This window comes from Sander lucioperca, chromosome 22 (assembly GCF_008315115.2).
Source record: "Sander lucioperca isolate FBNREF2018 chromosome 22, SLUC_FBN_1.2, whole genome shotgun sequence".
Taxonomy (NCBI): domain Eukaryota; kingdom Metazoa; phylum Chordata; class Actinopteri; order Perciformes; family Percidae; genus Sander; species Sander lucioperca.
Window position 1 is genome coordinate 3,073,859 of NC_050194.1, and position 23,477 is coordinate 3,097,335.

At 40.7% G+C, this 23,477-nt stretch overlaps 1 long non-coding RNA gene across 1 annotated transcript; it reads right to left on the reverse strand.

The window, feature by feature from the left end:
- Nucleotides 1-3,536: 3,536 nt before the first annotated feature.
- Nucleotides 3,537-13,035, reverse strand: LOC118494322. The gene is made up of 3 exons (XR_004896438.1): nt 12,933-13,035; nt 4,525-4,578; nt 3,537-4,108 (listed from the first exon to the last, which is right to left on the reverse strand). It is a non-coding gene; the product is annotated as an uncharacterized LOC118494322 (long non-coding RNA).
- Nucleotides 13,036-23,477: the final 10,442 nt, after the last annotated feature.

The window sequence follows — 23,477 nt, forward strand, 5'->3', positions numbered from 1 at the left end:
TTACACAGAACCTAGCGACAGAACAGATGATGAAGTAAAATACAAATCTCTAGCGATAATAATTGTAGTTGTTTTCTCTTGATACTCTGTAATATGTCAACTTTCTTTCGCACCGTTGTGATGAAAAGAGAGCTGAGCCAGAAGGCAAAGCTCTCGATCTACCGGTCAGTTTTCATTCCTACCCTCACCTATGGTCATGAAGGCTGGGTCATGACCGAAAGAACGAAGTGGCTGAAATTCCTCAGGAGGGTGGTTGGCATCTCCCTTAGAGATAGGGTGAGAAGCGAGGAGCTCGGAGTAGAGCCGCTGCTCCTTTGCGTCTCCTCAAAGGAGCCAGTTGAGGTGGTTTGGGCATCTGGTAAGGATGCCCCCTGGGCGCCTCCCTAGGGAGGTGTTCCATGCACGTCCAGCTGGGAGGAGGCCTCGGGGAAGACCGAGTATATATATCTCCAACCGATATATATATTATATACCGATTATATCTCCAACCTGGCCTGGGAACGCCTCGGGATCCACCAGTCGGAGCTGGTTAATGTGGCTCGGGAAAGGGAAGTTTGGGGTCCCCTGCTGGAGCTGCTCCCCCCGCGACCCGACGCTGGATAAGCGGACGAAGATGGATGGATGGATGGATGGATGTCAACTTTCTTTGACCCTGATCACGTCATTGACCTGAATTGCGTTGTCGATCTCGAACGAAGGGGAAGTTAAAATCGAATATCAACTGAATATCAAACATCCTGCCAACTTCACCGCGCTTAAAACGAGACAGATAAGAAGAGGCATTGCAACAATGTTTACAAATATACATTGTAACGCTGGCTGCACAGATTATGCAGACGCAGACCGCTACGATTGACTGACACACACACACACACACACACACACACACACACACACACACATTGTTAAAATCATACGCTGGACGCTTTATTAGGCTTTCTACATGGGTTCAGTTAATGATTGGGCTATAATAAGATCATGTCGGCTATGTGATCGCTGACAACCGGGACAATTTCATAGTAGTTGGGACACGCAACTCAAAATCGGGACTGTCCCGGTCAAACCGGGACATCTGGTCACCTAACCAAACCTGTGCTTACAGACCTTTTCTACCAACTTGTGCTAAAGCTGAAGATGCTGCACAAAAGTATTGGACAGCTTGTTTGTTAAGAAATAGACAAGGGATTGGTATCAATCTTGTAGTCCTTTTTTCCCTTTTTTTGCCTTTGATAGGAAAGCTGTAGACAGGAAAAAGGGGAGAGAGAGGGGGGACGACATGCAGCAAAGGGCCGCGGGTTGGAATCAAACCTGGGCCACTGCGGTAAGGACTGAGACTTGGTACATGGGGCACATGCTCAACCAGGTGAGCTACCAGGGGCTCCAATCTTGTCGTCCTTTAAACCTACATTAAGTGATTGTTTTGGCCACTTGGGGGCAGCGGTAACGAGTAGCTTACATAACATTGATATATTACGGCATGGTAAATTTTTTTTTAGCAAACAGTTGCTTGATTAATAGTGCGGTCCTATCAGCTAGTCACTAATTTTGTCTACCTGGTGCTTAGTATACAGTGGGCTGCTGTGTTGAAAATGTAGTTGATGAGGAGCGAATCAAACAGTTAAGCTGCAGGCCGGACAATCAAAACAACACGTAAACGAGGCTAAACGCTCTGTAACTGCTCTTGGTGCTGCAAGGCTGGGTCATAATTCTCTGTGGGTTCACCACTACAATCGATCCCTTTCATATTCACCTAGTCATTTGGTCCTTTGTTAATGTGAAAAAATATTGATATTAGCAGAGTTACTTCAAATAAATGAAAATGTATATTATTATTATATGAGTATAAGGAAATCTAACAAAAGGTGCATGATTTATCAAGTATAACAAACAACAATTACATTCTTTTGCTAGTGTATTAGGTACACCTAGCCAGAGATGGGGACTTGAGTCTGAGACTCGGACTCGAGTCGCACTTAAGTCGCACAAACACACTGAAAAAAAAAGTCTTTTGAATTTACTTGATTTTAATGTGTACATCATGTTGAGGATACCTGATTTTAGACTGTAACTGCAACATGATTTCTTAAAGCTAGTATTATGTAAAGGTATTATTTAACTTTAAGGTAATTTCATCATGTTCCTGGTACTCAAGTGGGGTCTCTAAATCTAACATGATTTGTTAAAGTTAACACTATCCAAATGTATTGTAGCCATCGGTTCCTTGTGTGTGCACGTGTATAAATACAGTTTTATGGTGAATTGATTTGCATTGACAAAAAAAAGGCAGAGTCAGAGTTCTGTACTCAAAATTGTCTATATTGAGTAATAAAACTTAGAACATACCAATTTTTCACAGAGGGATCAAAAACCTCTACATCAACGGCCGTGGATTCAACCACAGAACAATGCAAACCACAATGTTTTCAAATTGTAAATTCTACAGTGCAATGGTTTTAAATACAGAGTAACCTCGCACTAACCATCTTCAGTGTAACAATAGGAGCATATACATAATTCAAAACATCTTCATAGAACAGCAAAGACATTTAATATTTCAAACATATCTTCAGTGGACATGGCAAAGACAATTATAGTACTCTTCACATTATATTTAAAAGTGCAAATACAAAATACTGTGAACTGTTATCACAAACAGTGCTCTCCCGAGAGCAAAAAAATGATTATCTAAATTTATATATAAAAATATTTCCCTGAAATAGTCTAAATCAAACATGGCACTAAGTGAATAAGGCAAAATAAGAGCTAGTGCTTACTCCTAAGCTTAAAGGGTAACTTCAGTTTTTTTTCAACCTGGACCCAATTTCCCTATGTTTTTGTGTGTAAATGACTGATGTGAACAACAATCTTTGAAAATTGGTCCAGCATTGAGCAAGATCGCTGTAATGTTATATAAGGCAACTGTGCATGGTCAGTTAGCGTCCACTAAAAGTTCAGTTTTTGCCGCTGACATGCTCAGATTATTATTCTAAGTGTGTGACAACATTATGGAAAGGATCCCTACAGCGATAGACCTTTTAGTTAAAGAGTAAGATCCTAATCAGTACTTTTAGTCTGGTGGGTTTGGTGATGTTGATTTCGGGGCTGTTTCATGTTAAACTAAAAGGATCTTACTCTTTAACAAAAAGGTCTCTCTCTGTAATGTTGTATCTGTAATGTTGTATCTGTCAGCGGCAAAAACAGCACTTGGACGTAAATTGAAGGTGCGCAATTGTCCTTTAATTTACATTGAAGCTTGTTTGGCAGCTGCCCACTGCAGCGATCTCGCTTTATACTGGACCAATGTCGAAGATTGTTGTTCCCATCAGTAACAAGAACATAGCAAAATAGGGTCCAGTTTGAAAAACCCGATGTTACCCTTTAAATTGTGCACTCTGTTTTCAAAGTGGTTTTGCAAAGGACAGAAAAAAAACAACTAAAATATCAACCCTGTGTAGATTTTTTTTCCTGAGGATTAAACACAGAGAAAAATGTTTTCAAAAAATATCTTAAAATTGTTTTCATAATGGCTTCACAAGGGAAAAAGTGGTCCATCTGGTATAACAGTACCAATGATGCCTGTTGGTTTATTGCTGACAGCTCAGTCTTTACTAAAAGAGCCTGTTTTCAGAGAGCAAACTTTTGCTTTGTTTGCAAAAGGTTATTTCCATGCAGATCCATGCAAATCCTGTCCAGTTAATTCAAACAAACAAAACTAGTCCAAACGGTACAGCCATACCAACGATGCCTTTAAGGACAACTATGCCATTTGGCTGACGGCGCAGTCTCTCTGACCCTTTCACTGGAAGAGTCTGTTTTTTAGAGCGAGTGCTTTGTTGGAAAGTTTCCCTCCATCAAGTTCCATGAAAATCTTTTGGATTACCTCAAAGGTATAACGAAGGCCAGCAGGGTAGCTGAAGTTCAGGGCATACATTAGTCCAAACAGCATAGCAACAGATAATGCTACATTATCAAGATCTTGCAACACCTTGACGCCTTCAAGGACAATTCCGATGTCCTCTGGTTCATCACTTGAAGCGTGTTCTTTAAGAACATAAATCCCAACAGTGGTGTCTTCAATGGCCTCGTTGATGGAGTCTTTATCCATGCCCTAAAAACCAGTAAATAAGACCAATCGAGAAACAACTTAATATTAAATCACAGAGACAAAAAAATGTTGACAGAACAGTAGTTGAGTGTGGGAAGATATATAGTGTTGTAACTACGATTAATTTAACTAATTAAATTTGTGATGTTTTCTTGTTTATTTAAATAATCTGACAAATTTAACAATAAATGATTTATAAATAAAGAAAATACATTGAAAATAATCACATACCCACCACAACTAGCCAGTCTAAAGTCATGTCTCAGATTTGTTAAGTACTGATTGTATAATGCTATGAAACAGAATAATTTAATAGATTATCAAAATTATAAATCAATACATTATCTATTAATCAAAGAATCATTTCAGCCCAAGTGATCAATCCGGACAATAAAAAGGGAGTAGTAAGCACACAACACATACCACATATTGCTGCACAAGGTTTTCTGGATCTTCACCCATGTAGATACAGACTCTCACACACTCCCGTCCAGCATCTATATCAGGGGTGGCGAACCTGTGGCTCTTGAGCCGTATGCGGCTCTTTGCCTGCTCCTGTGAGGCTCTTACTGTGTGGCTGGGGGCTGTGTCATTGGTTGATTGTTGTTTTTAACTTTTCTGAAACATACAGTATTTCAGATAAGTTAAAAAAAAACACATTTGAATGCATCTGCCAATACTGCCAATACATTTGCCAGTTATTTTAAAATGGAAAATAATGATAATAAAAATTTTGAGGACAGATTCTGCAACCTGAGGAAAAACAGCGGCCACAGATCACCTTCCTCGTTAATCCTTTCACTGCTGAATCCGACTGTTTGAAAGCCCCTTTAGTGACAAATGAGTGAGAGAGTTGCTTCGAGTGGCCACAACCGAGTTCAAGCAAGACCTGAAAAGGATTGTGGATAACAAAGACTGTCAGGTTTCCCACTGAGTCAATCTAAGTGAGAAAAAAAACTATGAAAACTGCTATGTATTATGACTGTCATCAGATCTGGAAGACACTGTTGCTGTTGTAGTGTGGACGTGCATGTGTTGTGTGGCTTTTTGCTATGGTGTGTTTTTTTTTTGTGGCTCTTTATACCTAACTGGTTGGCCACCCCTGATCTATATCATCACACTGAAAGAATATTTTTAATTAGCCTCTTAGTTTAGCACTTTTGCTTCATTTTGAAGTCAACTACTGGTGTACACTGTCATATGGGTACATATTTCTCTAAGAATATTACAACATGGTTCCTACAATGGTACTAGCCTTGCTGTCAGCTCCAAATCACGTAGGAAAGAGACTGACAGTAAAGACAAAGAAAGACACAAATATGAAGATAAGAAAATAAATAAAGAGGAAAGGTTAAAACTGAGACAAAAAGATGAATTTAGTAGGAGAAAGATTAAAAATAAATAGACGTAGGGCCTCCCTTGCTTTCTGTACAATTTGTATGCCATTCTTGCCAATAAATTGTGGTAAATAAAATATTTTACCATTTTACATAACCTTTCCACAATTCTACAATCTTAATGTTTTCAAGAACACTGTCATAATCCTTAAGGTATCTAGGTATTCTGGCCCGGGGGCCACTAGGAACTACTTAAATCAGCCATTTGTGCAGTGACTGTTTTGAGCCTTTCCCCTAGCTGCCCTCCTCTCTTTTTGAACAGCTTCATCAGGTTGTCAGAGTGGAGGTCAAGCTGAGACAGAAACTTGGATTGAAGTGGGACTGTGGTGATTCTCTTGAATTCAGCGTTGATCTGAAAACAGGTAATAAGCACAAAAGGAATTAGGTTAAAATGGTAAACGTCAGAGATAAAGCCACCATCACACATGCAGTAGACCAGGACAGTCGTGAGTGATAAAGCACAGATGGATAATATACAGTCAGGCATGTTAGCAGTTTGCCACCATATCCAAGACCTCACTTATATCAACAGTAAACCAGAGATGAAAAACCAGCATGAGATAAGCCTTACCTCACTGACATCAAACAGAGCAGGCCACCTTGCCATGAAATCCTCCACCATTGGTGCATCACGAACAACTTCATGTCTTCTGTGTGCAAAAGTCTTTTCCATCTTGAGTTTCACAACCTCTCTGTTGTCCCTCTTCTTTACATCCAAGAGCAGAGCTTTCTGCATGGTCTCCAGACTTTCCTCAGTTTCTGCTGATGGATATGTTGGGCAAAAATTCACCTCCGCTCTCTTTGCCTTTTTGACACCAAAGGCTGCACTGCGTCTCCCTGCAGGCTTGTTTTTTAAAGAGTTCACTGTCACTTCTGGGCAGCCTAGTTTTCTCAGTTGTGTGCGGTAGTTGGATAGTTTATATTTTAAACTGGTCTTCCATCCACCACATCCAGAAGAGGACCCCTTCTCAGTTAAACATGGATGTGTCTTGATGAGACTCTGCTACCTGTTCCATCTCCTTATCAGTGACATAGACTTTATACTGCACAATTTCCTGCACCAAACTGTCAAGAATGGCCGACTTCAACTTAGGATCTGGAATAAGTACAGTGCCATTTTCAATATAAGCTAAACTTGCCTGCCGAAGTTTTATTTCAGAATCGTAGGAGAACTTAGGCACATGAAAGACTGCAGGCCAAGTGGACCGTGAGCTTGTAGACTCATTTGATGACAGTACATCTGTATCTACAGATCCACCTGAAAGGGATGAAGAGTCACATGAAGGACTGAATGCTTGGGGATTTAGGGCTGGACTGAGAACAGGAGACCTCTCATCATCATGCTGCACAGTGGTGGGCCTTGACATATCAATTACTTTAAGAGTACCTCTGTCTTGTACTTCTGACATTGAGGTAAGGTTAAGGAACTCATTTCCGAACAAGGAATCCATAAACTGAAGTCTAAAATTGCCCTGAAGTCCACACTGTTTCTTCACATTCTCCATAAGTTCATCAACAGATGCAGGGAGTCCATGGGGGAGAGTCAACCTCTGAGAGCTGCCATCAGTCAAGTGGATCTTAAGGATCACAGGAGTCTCCATCTTCACAGCTGTTTACTCTGCACATACACACAAACAAAAAATAGACTTCAGACATTCATCCATAAATTTGAGCTTTCAAATTCAGTGGTAAAAGCCAACTTTTCAGCTATTTAATGCAGCATTTACATACATTTAAAAAAGTTTAATATAGATTAGGATAGAGAAAGAAGAAAAGGAACTAAAAGATAACCAACCAGAATACAGGGTTACCACAGAGGTCTACAAAAAATTAAATTTCATATTTTAAAAGACCTTTTAAATTATTTTTAAACTATATTTCAAATTACTCTTGGCTGCAGGTCAATATAAAGGTCGGTACTGCATATCTGGTCCCTGTCAGAAGTCAGTGTTAGGTAGGAATATGGTGGGTTGTTAACTAGATGATTGTATTAAACTGTTATTTAACTTAGACAGCAAGATGCTGGTATACATGTAACTAGGACCCATACAACTGGTGACTGGTCCATGGATTTTCTAGTTTCTTTCTGAAGGTCAGTATGTGAGCTGCTAAATCAGACATGTTACCTCTGATGCAGTAGAACCTATAACTATTAATGTTGACAAAAAAAGAAAAATTAAAAGTTTGGGTTAAAATTTAGACCATATGAATTAAAATGTGAACTTTCCCTTGTATTGCTTATTATTTATAAAATTCAATGTTAGACATGTTTAGGATCTGCGAACACCCTGTGATATAAGAAATATAGTAGGTTAGAACAAGTATTGCATTAGAAGTAGGGCTGAACGATTTTTGAAAATAATCTAATTGCGATTTTTTTCCCAAATATTGCGATTGCGATTCAATATTCGATTTTCTTTTAAGCTCTTTGTCTTCTGTATTATTCAACAAAGACAAACAATAAATCATTTTATAGTATGAACAACACACAATTACACACTAGACAGTTAAATAAGTAAAAATATAGTATATAGTACACACACACACACACACACACACACACGTGTATTTTTTTTACAGAGCACAGAGAGGAGCTGCCTCCAGCCCCTCCCCCTCGTGAAGTTGCGTGCTGCCGTGTGCACTTGTTCAGAGAGGCTATCGTTGCGTTAGCTAGTTGCTGGTGTTCTTGCCGTGGGATTAACTGTACTGTACTAATAAAACTGTTGAAACACTGCGGCCACGCTGCTGTGAAAACTCCCCGAACGTCATTTATCAGAGTCTGATTGTTACCCCTCTCAGTGGCAGCTCCTCCACTCATATCTTTATAACGGAGCTAACCGCTAACCGGAGCTAACCGCTAATCAGAGCTAATCGTTGCCAACTGAGCCTTGAGTTCTGCGTTCCTGTATCCATTAACTGCATGTATGGACTCGAGCCAGAATAAAACCCTTAATTTTATTAAAATGGCTATACACGTTTTAAACTACAACTCAGAGTTGTTTGAATGACAGAAATCAGCTCAAGGTACGGCGTAGCGAGCGTGCCAAGTTGATGCTTTTTCTGCGGAGTGCAGACTGATTAGCCCTTTCCAGTCACGTGACCAAATCGCAGCCTTTGCGATTAGGAAATCGCGTTTTAACATATCGCGATATTATCGCAAATGCAATTAATCGTTCAGCCCTAATTAGAAGTATATGCAGGAAGAATAGAAGCTGCACAATCCGGTAATCATATTTACTTCTGTAGACAAAAGCATATCATCATACCACTCAACTCCGTTGCTAGCTCACCTTGTATTTCAATATGCCTTTTTAAAGTCACCATGCGGGCTGATCCAATCTTGTAATCAACAAGTGGATAAGTATCACTGAGTTCACTGGGTGCCACAAAAGTGAATGTACTGATGTGTGGTTGGCTGAGTTCAAAGGCTCTACAATGCTCTCTGTACCAACCACTGAGCTCTTTCACAATGTAAAATACACTCTCATGTAAAATACAGATTTGGTCAATTTCACTAAATTCAGGCAATCCGCCTGCTGCTCTGTGGGCCAGTATCATTCCCTTCCTATAGGTTATGCCCTTAGTTGTCACACACTGTGCAAGGTGTACCTCAGGTGTGTCAGGGAACTTTTGCCTGATGGCTTGTGCTATCTCCTCTTTGAGTAAGTCTACTGGTAGAGTGGATACAGCTGAGACCTCTAGGTCAGGCTTGCTCAGACATGGAGAGCTCAGATGGTAAGCAATCATCATCTGATGCTTCGAGGCTAATGATAGGGGCACATTCTTGAAGCAGCTTGTGTGTCTGATAACCTGCTTGAAAAATCTATGCTTAGCCTCAAAGCGCATTGTCCACTGGCTGACAACTGGACCAAACAGCCTAATCATCTGAGGGTAGTGTTCCAAATAATGGTGTTTTGGTAGCAGCCTGGTGTCAGGGAACAACTCTTTGTATCTCTGCCAGTGCTCTATGATTTTACCTTCTAAAAACGCAAGCGAGTCATCACTATGCACAGGGGCAACAACAAGCTCTGTGATGTCCTTCAGGTCCATGAGAATAAGCCACGCAGGCTCATCTTCGGGTACAAGTGATCCAACCAAAAAAGGTAAAAACGAGCAGGCTCCAGTTTTCATGAGCATTTCCCCCCACTGTTTTTCTGCTGGAGAAACTTTGTGACACTACATGAGGTTTGTTAGTCTTGTCAACCCATTTGTAGGGAAACTTCTGAATGGCATTGTTCAGGTCACCTAATGTGAAAAGCTTTCTGGAAATAAGTACTCTTAAGCATTGGGCTAGCTCGACTGGGATTATACCCTCAAAAACATCGTGGGCAAGATCAGGTGGATAGCCAAAGATGGCATGAAAATGAGACAGTTGTTTGTGAAGATGCATTCTTTTTTCACCCCACAACAATGTGTACCTGTATCTTGGGCTTGTTTGACATGGGCTTGATGAAGCTCCTTTGTTCTCAAACTGAATGCACCAGATGCAACAGAATGTAGCTGAAAATCATCCTGTGCAAAATCTGCAACAGTGTTCCACCGAGAAACTCTCCAAAAATCCTGCAACGCTGTGCGCTCCCAGGTTGTCAGCCACTACACTGAATACAGTACCTTTAACTGACTCACCTAATAGCGAGACATAAACACCCAGCTCCTCCAGAGTTTTCAGATCTTGTAGAAGAGGTTCAAAGTCCTTATCATAACCATAGGTTTTTTGCACAAAACTGACATGTAGATAGATGATAATGAGGAATGAGACCCCGGAGGCAAGTTAGCCAATACCCAATATACCGCACAAAGCTTGTGTTTTTTCCGCGACGTGCCAAGGGGGTTACAAGTTTCAAAGTCATCCACATACAAATTTAGGATGATTCTCGGCTTTTCACCAGAGAAGAAACTATTTTCCTTAAATAGGGAACCATCTCTTGAGGACCTGTACTTATATGACACACCAGAATGTGTGCCCTCCTGTCTTTGATGGCCCTCAACAATTGTATCAATGATATCCCTTCTACTTAACAGCTGCTGTAAGGACTTCAATATTGGGACATATTGGAAACTGCGTTTGTTTTTTGCATCAAGAATGTATTCAACGGGCTCTACAACACTGAAGTTCTCCTTGTAATACTGCTTACGCAGATATGCAGTACTTAGAGGGCCACCTTTTTGTATGGACCTTTGCACAGGATTACCAGAACAAATTGCATTAACAGTTTCTCTAATTATAAGTTCATGGACAGGGATGTTTCGCCGATTAAATATTTCACTTACAATGTCACAAGATAACGAAACCGGTGCAGAACCAATCAAATGATGGAGTTCCCCTAAGAAAACATCGACAGAGCTTGGCACATGGACCAAATGCTCCAACTTCAGCAAAGCAGCTGCAAATCTTTGCTCTATGACCTTCTGCAAGTCCTCAATATGATAATGAGTATTTGAAGGAATGGCAGTATCTGACTGCCCTACACACTCCTGACTATTTGCCTCCAATTCATTCACAGATGATATCCTAGTAGTAATAACTACTCCAGGTTTAAAATCAACCAATGTATGATGGCAGTGTTTTCATGTATGTACAACATTAATGTACAATAAACGTTTGTTTTAAAGTCGCAGCCTAAAAACATACAAATGAAAAAAAAAAAAATCTCATTTCTTTTAAGATGTGCATTGATATGAGCAAAATAATACCTCTCTGATGATAAATCACTACAAGCACAAAGGTGACAACTGAATATCGCTTCCTCCTTGTGAGGGGCTTCTGTTAAATGGATTTTACTTTGGTGGACAATAAGGGCATTCCACGTCTTAAATGTGCATGGACAGTCCACGTATGTACATGGAAAGCGAGCACTACGTCCAAAATGTGGATGCTTTAACTTGTAGTGATGCAAAAGCTTGGACCTACTTGACAGAGTTTCTGTACACCCCTTACATCTCCACATTCCAACCGCCTAGCCCTGTAACATATATCAAGCTCAACATTACTGCCAGTCATATTTCTTATCATTTAAGCTCAGATATAAACAAAAAGGTCCGCTGCACTATAAAAATTCACAACACGATGGAAATCTCACTTCCAAATTGATAGGTCTTTAAATACAAGAACACTAAACAACAACTTTTAATGTTTCTGATATTGTTAAAGGCTTGTTTAAAATGGAAATGTCTGTGGGAGTAGGTCCATTTCCATTTACAGTATAAACAATTGAGAAAAAAACAGATGTTTCCATCTGTAACTTTCAATTATTTTTGGAAATGTACATTGAAAAAAGCAACACAAAATAAATATGACAGCACTTACCACTATAAAGCCTTTGAATGTGTATGCTGCTCAAATAGGATCCTATGAAAGAAAACATTTAGAATCAGTGAGGTGAACCAAGCACACTGGCTCAATAATTAAAAGACCACACAAAATAAAGCAAAGACACACACACACACACACACACACACACACACACACACACACACACACACACACACACACACACACACACACACACACACACGTTTGTTTCACTATCTTTGTGGGGACCCGTCATTGACATAATGCATTCCCTAGCCCCTTACCCTAACCTTAACCATCACAACTAAATGCCTAACCTTAACCCTTACCCTCACCATAACCTAATTCTAACCCTCAAACAGCCCTTTAAACTTGTGGGGTCCAGCATTTTGGGCCCCACAAGGCTATGCAGACCCCAAAAGTATACTGTATTCCCCGGTTTTTGGACCCCACAAATATAGTAAAACAAGCACACACACACACACACACACACACACACACACACACACAGAGAAGCAGGGTGTCAGTAGAGAAACACAATTATACATGCTAAACTAAGTAGTAAGCTAGTAGTGGTATTAGCTAGCTATCCTTAGCCAGAGTGATAGAGAAAGACATGGCTCTGACCTTAGCTATTAGCAAACCTTTATATTTATAACGTAATGCCCAAACAACTCGACGGACCTGTTTAATTGTTACATGAAGTAACGTTACAACAGCATCAATGTAATGGAAATGTCGCAAACAAAACCCGACCACTTTACTAACACTCATTCTCACCGAGGTGGAGGGTCAAGCTCGGGGAAAAAGAGGTCGACTGGCTCCTCTTCACCGGCTGCCATTAACTATGCTGTTATTATTATATTATTATATGTTATTTCAACACTGAAATACCGTTGTTGGGAGCGGGACTGTCAGGGGGGTGGGGGGTCAGCGGAGAAACACAATTATTAATGCTAAACTAAGTAGATGGTATTAGCTAACTTAGTTATAAGAAAACCGATATATTAATATAACTTTATACACAAACAAGTCAACGGACTTTTGTAACTGTTACATGCAGTACACAAATATAAATTTAATGAAAATGTCGCCTTTATGAACATGAACAAAATCATTTTGATTGATGTTAACTTACTTTTTCGTGTCGGAGACGACACATGGCTGTTGTAGAATGAATCCTGCACGCGGTCAACACATGCTCAACATTCTTCTTCACATTCTTGTTTTGGCATTGTCCTCGTTGAGACCATGGGTTGAGACCATACCACCATATAGGTTGAGACAGTTTGACTGTGTTGGCAGTGCCACCTACACTTCCTGGCGCCCTTTGATTCAAATATACCATTTCCGGTAGTGACCAAACTTAATTCGATCATTTAAAATGTTCAATTCAATCAATTTCAATCAACGCAAAAGGAATCCATACAGTTAACATTCTTCAAAAACAACTGAAGTCTACATGATTGAACCATGTTCTTGAAAGGAACATAAATGAATTGCGTAGCATATTCTAAATTCATTTTTGTAAATTCAAAGACCTGCTATTTCCCATTTTTTCAGTGCAGCTGACTTCAGACTTGACTCGGACTCGACCCAAAAAACTTCAGACTTGACTCGGACTCGAGCTTCGAGACTCGTCAACAACCTGTTTTCATACAATTATTGCTTTTTAAATCTAAATGTATTAATGTATTTCTATTTTCTTTTATTGGCGCATATACGGGGAAACGTATGACGAGCTGTATGTCCCCTGCCCTTTGCCATAATGTGCAACGTAACGCATGCGCCGTCAAAAAATGCATTGCAGGTGGCGATACCAAGTCCTCCTGGAGTTGTGCCTTTTGTCATTAGTTTTGCTTTCAATAACTTGGTAAACAGTGGCAGTAAGCGAACAGCTACATACAAGGTGTGTGGCACCAAGATAAATGATGCCGGATTAACAACGTCGGACTTCATCAGGCGTCTCAAAACACATCCAAATAGGTCAGTCACTCACACACTAATGTGAAAGAGACGTTACATTTAGCATATATCGTCACAGGTAACAAGCTAACCATCGCAAAGTGTTGTGCTAATGCTGGGAACAGGCAAATAGTATCTTTATAGTTAGTAGTCGCTGAGGCTAAGAAATCCATGGCGCGCAGGAGGCTGGACGCACGGATCCATCTCCCCAGGAACAAACGCTGTGTCGGGTGGGCAAACTCAGGTGATGCGTAATTGATCCCGTGGATGATTTGTATGCTATTAAGTGAACAAGGTGTACCCGGTCCACCAAACACTGGGCCGTCTTGACTGTCCTAATTCTGCACATATTTCTGTTACTGTAGTCCTATTTACTATTTCATTATTTCACCCATGCGTGGTGCAGCGGATCCGTGCGCACTGTCACCTGCCATGGAGACGCTGGCCTCATTAACCTCTCCTCCTCTGAGTCGGGTCTCTCTCGCGTTGGACTCAGTTTCACTGAGCGTACTAACACTTAGAAAATAAATGGCATTACATCAGTGAGTTCAAACTGCTTATTGTGCGTAATTTGGACTGACACTGAGGTGCATGTTGTTCTGTAACTGGTGTGGCGCTGCCACTTTTCTCTTGATTTCCACTTAGAATTTTTTTTGAGTGAAAGAGACATTACATTTAGCACATATCATCACAGGTAACAAGCTAACCATTGCAAAGTGTTGTGCTAATGCTGGGAACATCCAAATTGTATCTTTATAGTTGTATCCATATGATGTGACAGCTACAGGACATGCTTTGAATTCATAAGATTTAACAATACAGTGTTAGGGACAGATCAGATGGCCAGAGACTTGAGACTTGACTTGGACTTGACTTGGACTCATGGCAAAAGACTTGAGACTTGACTTGGACTCGAGCTCAAAGACTTGAGACTTGACTTGGACTTGCAAAAAATGACTTGTGAACATCTCTGCACCTAGCCAAAACTAATAGTCTAATACAACAGCCCTGCAATAAAGCCTAACTTCATGAATATCTGTTTTAGAGAGGTATTTATTGCATTTAATTTTTTCATTTCGTAGGCTGTGGTGCTGCTATTGTTTGTTATTCTGGGGTGTTTCTAATATGTAGTCTATTGTTATTGTCTTTGCTCATTCACAAACCAACTGACAACTCCGTACTTTTGGTAAGGAAATGTGGCTCATGTTTGGCAGTATGCTGAGTAGAGTGATAATGTTAACGTTAGCTACAACCTTAGTCCCAGAGCTGGAAAGGACGGAAAATCTTGTGCACAGGTGTATTTAATACAATATGATTACATTAATTGTTAGCTAAATATGACAATTAATCATTGATTTCAGGAGATATAGCTCAGCCCTATTCTATTAAAGTAATAGTAGTATCATTGACAACATAGTAAATTGCATCTCATCACCAAGCAGCTCAATGCGACCCTGAATCCAATCACAGGCATAAAGGCAATTTTATATTTAGAACGAGCTGTACAAATGTCAACAATTAAATGGTCAGTTCACCCTAGCGGTATCGAGCCATGTAGATACAGACGGTTGACAAATTTGGCAGAAATACCAGAAAAAAACGAGTGGAGAAACATAATGAATACAGATGACTCTATATAGGGCACAAGCGGTCACTGCATGATTTAATGAGTATGGAAATGATGTTAATAATATGCTATGGCCTTCACAGTTTTAACAATACAGTGTTAGGGACAGATCAGATGGCCAGAGACTTGAGACTTGACTTGGACTTGACTTGGACTCATGGCAAAAGACTTGAGACTTGACTTGAACTCGAGCTCAAAGACTTGAGACTTGACTTGGACTCGAGCTCAAAGACTTGAGACTTGACTTGGACTTGCAAAAAATGACTTGTGAACATCTCTGCACCTAGCCAAAACTAATAGTCTAATACAACAGCCCTGCAATAAAGCCTTCATGAATATCTGTTTTAGAGAGGTACTTATTGCATTTAATTTTTTTCATTTCGTAGGCTGTGGTGCTGCTATTGTTTGTTATACTGGGGTGTTTCTAATATGTAGTCTATTCTTATTGATATAAATGGTCTGCATTTACTTTTTTAAATACTGCTACTGTGTAAATCATAATTACAGCTAACAGGCCCTTTTTCTCAATGCACTGTTGAAGCGGTGTGTCAGGTGCATAAACGGTATCCCATTATAGAAACACAACTTTGCATGGTGCAGATGACAAGTGCTTTTTATGTCTCCCCTAAAGGTGGAATGAAAATGAAGCCCTTGAGGGGTTGTATAATGACGCTGCTGTTTTACATGATGTACACTTGTGAGTGCAATTTGATGAATTATGCTAATACTGACAGACTGCTTGAGAACTAATGCACATTCAGGGGGTTTACATGCACAGCAGTAACCGCGGTTAAGTTAATAACAGAGTAATGCATGTTCTCCCCGTATACATGAACGGGGAAGAATGGGAAAAATGACAAGAGCAACTGCACGGGCTCGTAACTCGAGCTTACCCCGCTTAAGGTGTATATATGCACAAATAGCCCGGTTACTAAAGGAGTTATCTAGGTCTGTTACCCGGGGTAATAGAACTCTGATTTTAGCCAGGGTAAGGCGTTTACATGGTGTTTTAGAAATCGGGGTATTTCCTTAACCCGAATATAATTGTATTTTTAAACTGCATGCCAACGCACTGATGTCAATCTACAGCACCATCCCCTCTCCCCTCTTCTGTCCATCCACTGTTTCAATTAATCTCAGAAAAATGTTACATTATCATAACACAATATTTATGAGCTCCTCAAGCACTACAATTTCAACACTTATTACTGCAAGGGCTGGTTTCTTTAGCCTGATATTTAAGTTTAAATCATTCAAATCAATGTTCTGTGCACTGGTGAAAGTGACGATGCACATTTGATTGATGTACACCCTCTCTGTCTAAGTGGGTATAATCAGATCCATGAATAACAGACTGGAATTAGTTATTTTCCAACATGCCAGGCTCCATGTTCCACCAAAACAAAGTTCCTTCCCGAGGCTATTTGCAGCGGCACTGGGGCTCTGCCCGCGCCCATGATGATTGTGATTGGTTTCAAGAAATGCCAATAAACCAGAGCATGTTTTTCTCCCATTCCGGAATGCTATGTAGACTAGCCAGACTCTCCTCCGCAACGCTGTGGAGGAAGGTCTGGCAAAGCGAGACTAGGATGTCAGCAGCCTGCTACGAGGACCAGAGGCCGTAGACGCAACACCGCCTACTGCTGCCATCCAAACAAGGGCACCCCAGAGTCGCTGTGAGAGGAAACATAAATGCAGTAAACAAGCTGGTAGTTTAGCCTTCTGCTAAGCCTAGCTTAAGGCTGCGGCTAATTCAAGTTCATGTTTCTGTAGCTAACTAGAGCCTTTATTCAAAGTGTGTAATCGCAAAAGGCAAAGAACAAAGAAAGACAGAGAAAATGGGATGGTCATTCTCAAAGAATTGCTGCTTTATAACGGCATGCCTGAAATCAGTTCATATCATATTTCATGTGTATGAGTGAGTGTGCTTACCACACAGAGCATACCTTTAAAGCTTTAGTGTGTAACGTATTAATAAACATCCGTTACAGTCAAGCCATTGCCAAATGAGTTGCTTCAAATCTAATTAAGACTATTAGCTCCACACAGCTCTCTCTGTATTTCTCAGTATGGCTATGTTCAGAAGATTGTGGCATCCGGTGACTTTCCCTTGCAGAAAGTGAAGACAATTACCTCTTCTTAAGAGTCCATCATGTTTTTTTTAATCATCCATGTCCTCCTTGGCAACTAGCAACTGCGTGGAGGAGGGGGCGCGATCACGTAAGGCTTGTATCATGTGGACGCGCCGACAGATTTGTTATCATTACTTAGAATTCCTCATGGGGGTGACAGAAACTACGCAGTATAGCTTTAATGATTATTATATTATAATGTCATGAAAATACGCTGAAGCTTTTTGTAAAACTCGGATAGCGATTGTTGTTTTTATGCATGACATGTAGAGAGACGACTGAAGGAGACATGTCTTTAGTTACGATTATACCTGCACGATTATACCTGCATGAAAATTAAAGCAATATAGGTGTGAAATTAATGATATTCAGTAAGAAATAACTGGAGTGCAGCACTCATCTGAGCAGCCGACTTTATGTGCAGTGGTATTATAACAGGTTGGGACAAACTGCCACAGTGTTTTTTTACACAGAAAGAAAGAAATAACTTAATGTATTTCACTTACCCAATTTACAACAAGGAGTGAATAATTACAAATTAGTTGTAGGCAGCTTTACAAAAGTTTAGAAAGTTACCCTTACTCAACAACTCACAAAACGGCCTGATTTTTAAAGGAGTCTGGGAACTTTATCCCCGAGCTCAAACCTCTAAGGCAGGGGTGGTTAACCAGTCCAGCATAAAGAGCCAAAAAAAAAAACGCACCATAGCAAAGAGCCACACAACACATGCACGCCCGCACTACAACAGCGGCTTGCAGATCTAATGACAGTCATAATACAAAGCAGAACAGTTTTATAGGTTTCTTTCTTACCTAGACTGACTCAGTGGGAAACTTGGCAGTCTTTGTTATCCACAAGCCTTTTCAGGTCTGGCTTGTACTCAGTTGTGGCCACTCGAAGCAACTCTTTCACATGTGTGTCGGTAAGAACAGAACGATGTTTTGACTTTACTTGTTTCAGTGTAGATGATTCACAGACATAAGTTGCTGCAAACATTGACATTAGCTTGAGTGCAGCCTGTTTAACATTGGGATATCTGTCTGTGGGCACTGTTTTCCCGAACTCTGTGGTTCCTTCTCTCAACACAGATTTCAGTCTGTCATCCTCACAAAGTTCAATCATCTCCAACTGGGACGCTGCTTCATTTGTCACTAAAGGGGCTTTCAAACAGTCAGATTCAGCAGTGAAAGGGTTAATGAGGAAGGTGATCTGTGGCCATTTTTCCCTCAGGTTGCAGAATCTGTCCTCCGTCCTATGATGTTACCGACCGACACGATACGAAATGCGAAAGGGTCCATATATATAAATATATACACAGTATATTTATTTTTTTCCTTTTATTTTTTTAACCCAGCGCCCAGCCGCTCAATAAGAGCCTCACAGGAGCAGGCAAAGAGCCGCATGCAGCTCACGAGCCGTAGGTTCGCCACCCCTGCTCTAAGGAATAATGCTCAAGGAACAATCATCCCCCACCTGTCTTACTTTCATCTCAGGGCTGATGGACATTATGTTCAGGCATTAGAAACAGGAAACCAAAAATAGCCTGGCCATTTTCCTTCAATCCTCTCTGAATTTCCTGTTCCAGAGTACATCTGCTGAGTGAGATGAAGCAGGTAATTGGAGGTCAAAGTGTGTTGTGACTGAAATAGGTACTTCTGGTGAAATCTGTTCTGACAGCAGGAAATTACATACTGTCAATTAATCCATTAATAATTAGTCCATTAATATTACATTGCAGGTTGTTTTGCTGCTGTCTTGATTGATTCTGGACCCATTTCAAAGACACAACACACACAACACCACGACACTTAGACACAACACCATGGGAAAATAGGGTCCAGGTTGGAAAAAAAACTGAACGTACCCTTTAATCCTCTTGAGGCTCAGTGTAATTTATTTTAAAACATTAGTGAACCAGTTTAATCTGACAACCCAATATTTTATAGCTTTAATTTGAAATAAATGTCGGGAAGCTATCGTATGGCCTAGAATGTAAAATAATATAGTGATTAGCATCAGTATTTGGAGGTAATGATTGTGAGTCTTTCCTGACTTTCAGATATTTGTGTCTTTGCTCATTCAAAAACCAACTGACAACTCCGTACTTTTGGTAAGGAAATGTGGCTCATGTATGGCAGTATGCTGAGTAGAGTGATAGTGTTAACGTTAGCTACAACCTTAGTCCCAGAGCTGGAAAGGACAGAAAATCTTGTGCACAGGTGTATTTAATACAATATGATTACATTAATTGTTAGCTAAATATGACAATTAATCATTGATTTCAGGAGATATAGCTCAGCCCTATTCTATTAAAGTAATAGTAGTATCATTGACAACATAGTAAATTGCATCTCATCACCAAGCAGCTCAGTGCGACCCTGAATCCAATCACAGGCATAAAGGCAATTTTATATTTAGAACGAGCTGCACAAATGTCAACAATTAAATGGTCAGTTCACCCTAGCGGTATCGAGCCATGTAGATACAGATGGTTGACAAATTTAGCAGAAATACCAGAAAAAAACAAGTGGAGAAACATAATGAATACAGATGACTCTATATAGGGCACAAGCGGTCACTGCATGATTTAATGAGTATGGAGATGATGTTAATAATATGCTATGGCCTTCACAGTCACAAGGAGCCTCATTTATAAATCTTGCATAGGCACAAAAGAAGGCGTATGCCACTTATCACCAACTGGGATTTTATAAAAAACCATATTAATGGGATGATGTGCCTATGCCTGCGCACATAACACACGACTGGAGAAATAAGAAACTGTGACTCCGATAACAGCAGAATGAGACTCGAGAAACTGTGAAATTTACCTATTTTGTAATATAAGATTTAGATTATAAATTTAGAAATGTATTCCCATTAATAATAATAAACACATGGTATGGAAAAAAAAACAACACTAGGCGTATTTGTTGACCAGGTCTTTCAAAGTACAGCTCATTTCACACAAAAATTGTCAACGTATTTATCTCATTGATTGACTCAATAGTGTCTCTTAAAGGACAATTCTGGCGCAAAACGAACCTAGGGGTTAATAACAGATGTGTACCCACTCGATCATTCTCTGGGACATGCCTTCATGCTAATCAAATGTGTTTGTAGCTTGAGAGAAGCTAGCACGGACCGCTGATTAGCTTGCAACGCTAGTATTCGGGGCACAGGGAAAGTAAAAACAAATTGCTATTTTGTACCACTAAAAAGGCTCAAAATATCATTTTGCACCGGAATTCTCCTTTAAGTTTGTAGGACTGCATCTGTTAAGACATGGCCACTGGAGGTTTTGACGAACATGGTGCACTGGAGACGCTGGTGCTGGGCACACTCAGTTCCTCCTCAGCTGCAGCACCACCGATCCCGTTGGACCTTGCAACAACTACAACAATATCAAATATCCCTATTTGTTTGTTGTGTAAATTAATGTTTAAACAAAACTTGCTTATAAATGCATTGGTTTTACGCCTACAAATTGCATACCTTTGTCATCCGGTACTTCTTGTATGTCCGTGTCCCCCTCGACTTCCGTCACTATCCCACTCATTAGCTCCGAGATCCCCTTGCCCCTGCCTGTGGCACAAACACTCTGTGAACAGCATTGCGCCTTTTGGCTTTGACTTTTATGTCGGACCACTTCGGGGAGTCCCACCTTCTGAGCTGACAGCATTCTCTGCCTCAGTCACATGCTGCCATTCTATAGCCTTTGTGGCATTTGTAATGTTAACACTCTGTTAAGCAAACAATATATTCTTCCTTGCCTCTACCTTCCCAACAATTACTTAAATCTTACACTGGGTTCAAATTTCTTTTTTTAGCCTTTATTTAATTTGCCATTATTCTCTAGTGATGGGCGAAAATGAACAAAAATGATTTTTTTTTGTGTGTCCAGTATGTACCGAAGGTAGCAGAGCTCCTGAATCCCGACTTTTCCCATGAGACAGACAGCAGCTCTAGTTAATGGTGCATTCACGTGCTCCTCGGATGGTCATTCTTCTGACTTTGGTGTGTTCCTGAGTCATGCATTCAAATATATATTTGATCTTTTTTTACTGTGAACTTATGATGAAGATTTGCAGCTGCGGCCAGCTGAGCCCAAGAGAACATTTGAGATAGAGATGAGGTTGAAAATCAGACCAGTGACTTGTTTACATATGGCCTCTAAAACTTCAGCCATTACTCCAACGCAGTGGAAGTGACTGAAATATTATTTATGAAGCTCAAAGCATTAAAAAGTGTGTTTTTGTAGAAACAATGGGCCTCATGTAAGAACATTTATGTATCCATGCCCTAACCCTACCGTTGCGGTAAGGACTGAGCCTTAGTAAGTGGGGCCCATGCTCTACCAGATGAGCTACCAGGTGAGCTACCACGTTTTTATCCCTTAGAGACTTATGAGTGTTCCAAGTGTTTGTTTTTTAAAAAATCTCTTAAGGCTCATACACACCAACCCGACGGCCGACTGTCAGCAGAAAAGGCAGTTGGACTGACTGCCTCCCCGAGTTGGTCAAAAAAGTGCCACACACCGAAGCACCGACTTGAGAGTACATTCTGAGCATGCGCGAGGCATAATACGTCTCCATAACAGCAGGCAGCGCTAATCTGATCAGCTGATTGGACGTCACGTGGGTCTGGCTGCTCCCAGATTTTACAACCGGGCTACTAAGATTTTCGTCAGATTTTGAGAGGCATTCGTCAGGCTCATCCCACTCGTCATTTCCAGGTTAGCACTCCACCAATCAGATTGGTCATTGAGTCCGACTGCCCGCCTTCCGACCCAGCATGTCAGGTCGGACAAAATGAAGGCAGACGGCTCCTCCGGCTGACGATGGCACTGAACACACCGAATAGACTCTGACTGTCCGACGGCCGAAAATCGGGTTGGTGTGTCAGGGCCATTAGTTTATCGGTGTTTTTTGCCCCCAACTGCTCCTTCCAGGCAGCGCTGCCTGGAAGGCACTAGGATTAGGCAGTGGTTAGGGTTAGGTTTAGGGGTTAGGTTAGGGTTAGGTGCCTTGAAGGCAGCGGTCGCAGCGCTGCCTGGAAGTAGCCGTTGGGCAAAAAACACCATTGAGGGGGCCATTAACTGCACAACTGCACTAAATGGTTTCAGCTTGAAGAATGCCACCCATTCATGAGGAGGTGCTTGAGATATGATCATGCACATGACCTTAATTGCTACATTTGGTTTCCTGATCTGCTCCAGTTGAAGACAAGTTTTATTATTAGAGTAAAAAAGAGCAATTTCAAAATAATTTGTAAATTATTACATATTTTGGTGAGTTTCGCGAGTTCTCTTAAATCACTAGTATGTAACACTAACAAACACATTTGTGGTTCTCCGATGAGCAGTGTTCAACTCTTTCCCAATGATAGCACCAGCTCCAAAAGTCGCTAAAAGGAGCTAGATAACGTCTAGAGTGTGTCTACGCTCATTTGCATATCTGTGACGTCATTATGCAATCATTTCCTTAAAGCTTAGAGGTTGTGTCAGCAAGGTAGATAGAAAGAAATAGAACTCTTTAGCCAAATAATCACAAATTCACTACAGGAATGTATATTGCATTATAAGTATTACTTAGGTAGCATATCTTTGAAGTAAAAAATGAAATTCTACAAAAGGAGGGAAAAAGGGCGATAAAGAATTCTCAAAGAAGGTTTGCTTGCCCAGGGCCAGGCCAGCTCAGCTGCGTCTTCTTCTCGTAATACATCCATGGTCTTCCTTACCTACACAGGCCCCCGCACCCTGTCCCCCCTCCCCTTCTACCTGCCCGCGCAGTGCTGCTGCACATGAGGAGAGAGCAGAGAGGGGAGGGGCTGCTCCTCAGTCACAGAACAGAAGAGAGAGGTGACTGTTCTTTTAAAGTGCTCATATTATTCTTTTAGGCCTTTTCCCTTTTCTTTATTTTGTTATATATATTTTTGTGCACGTTATAGGTTTACAAAG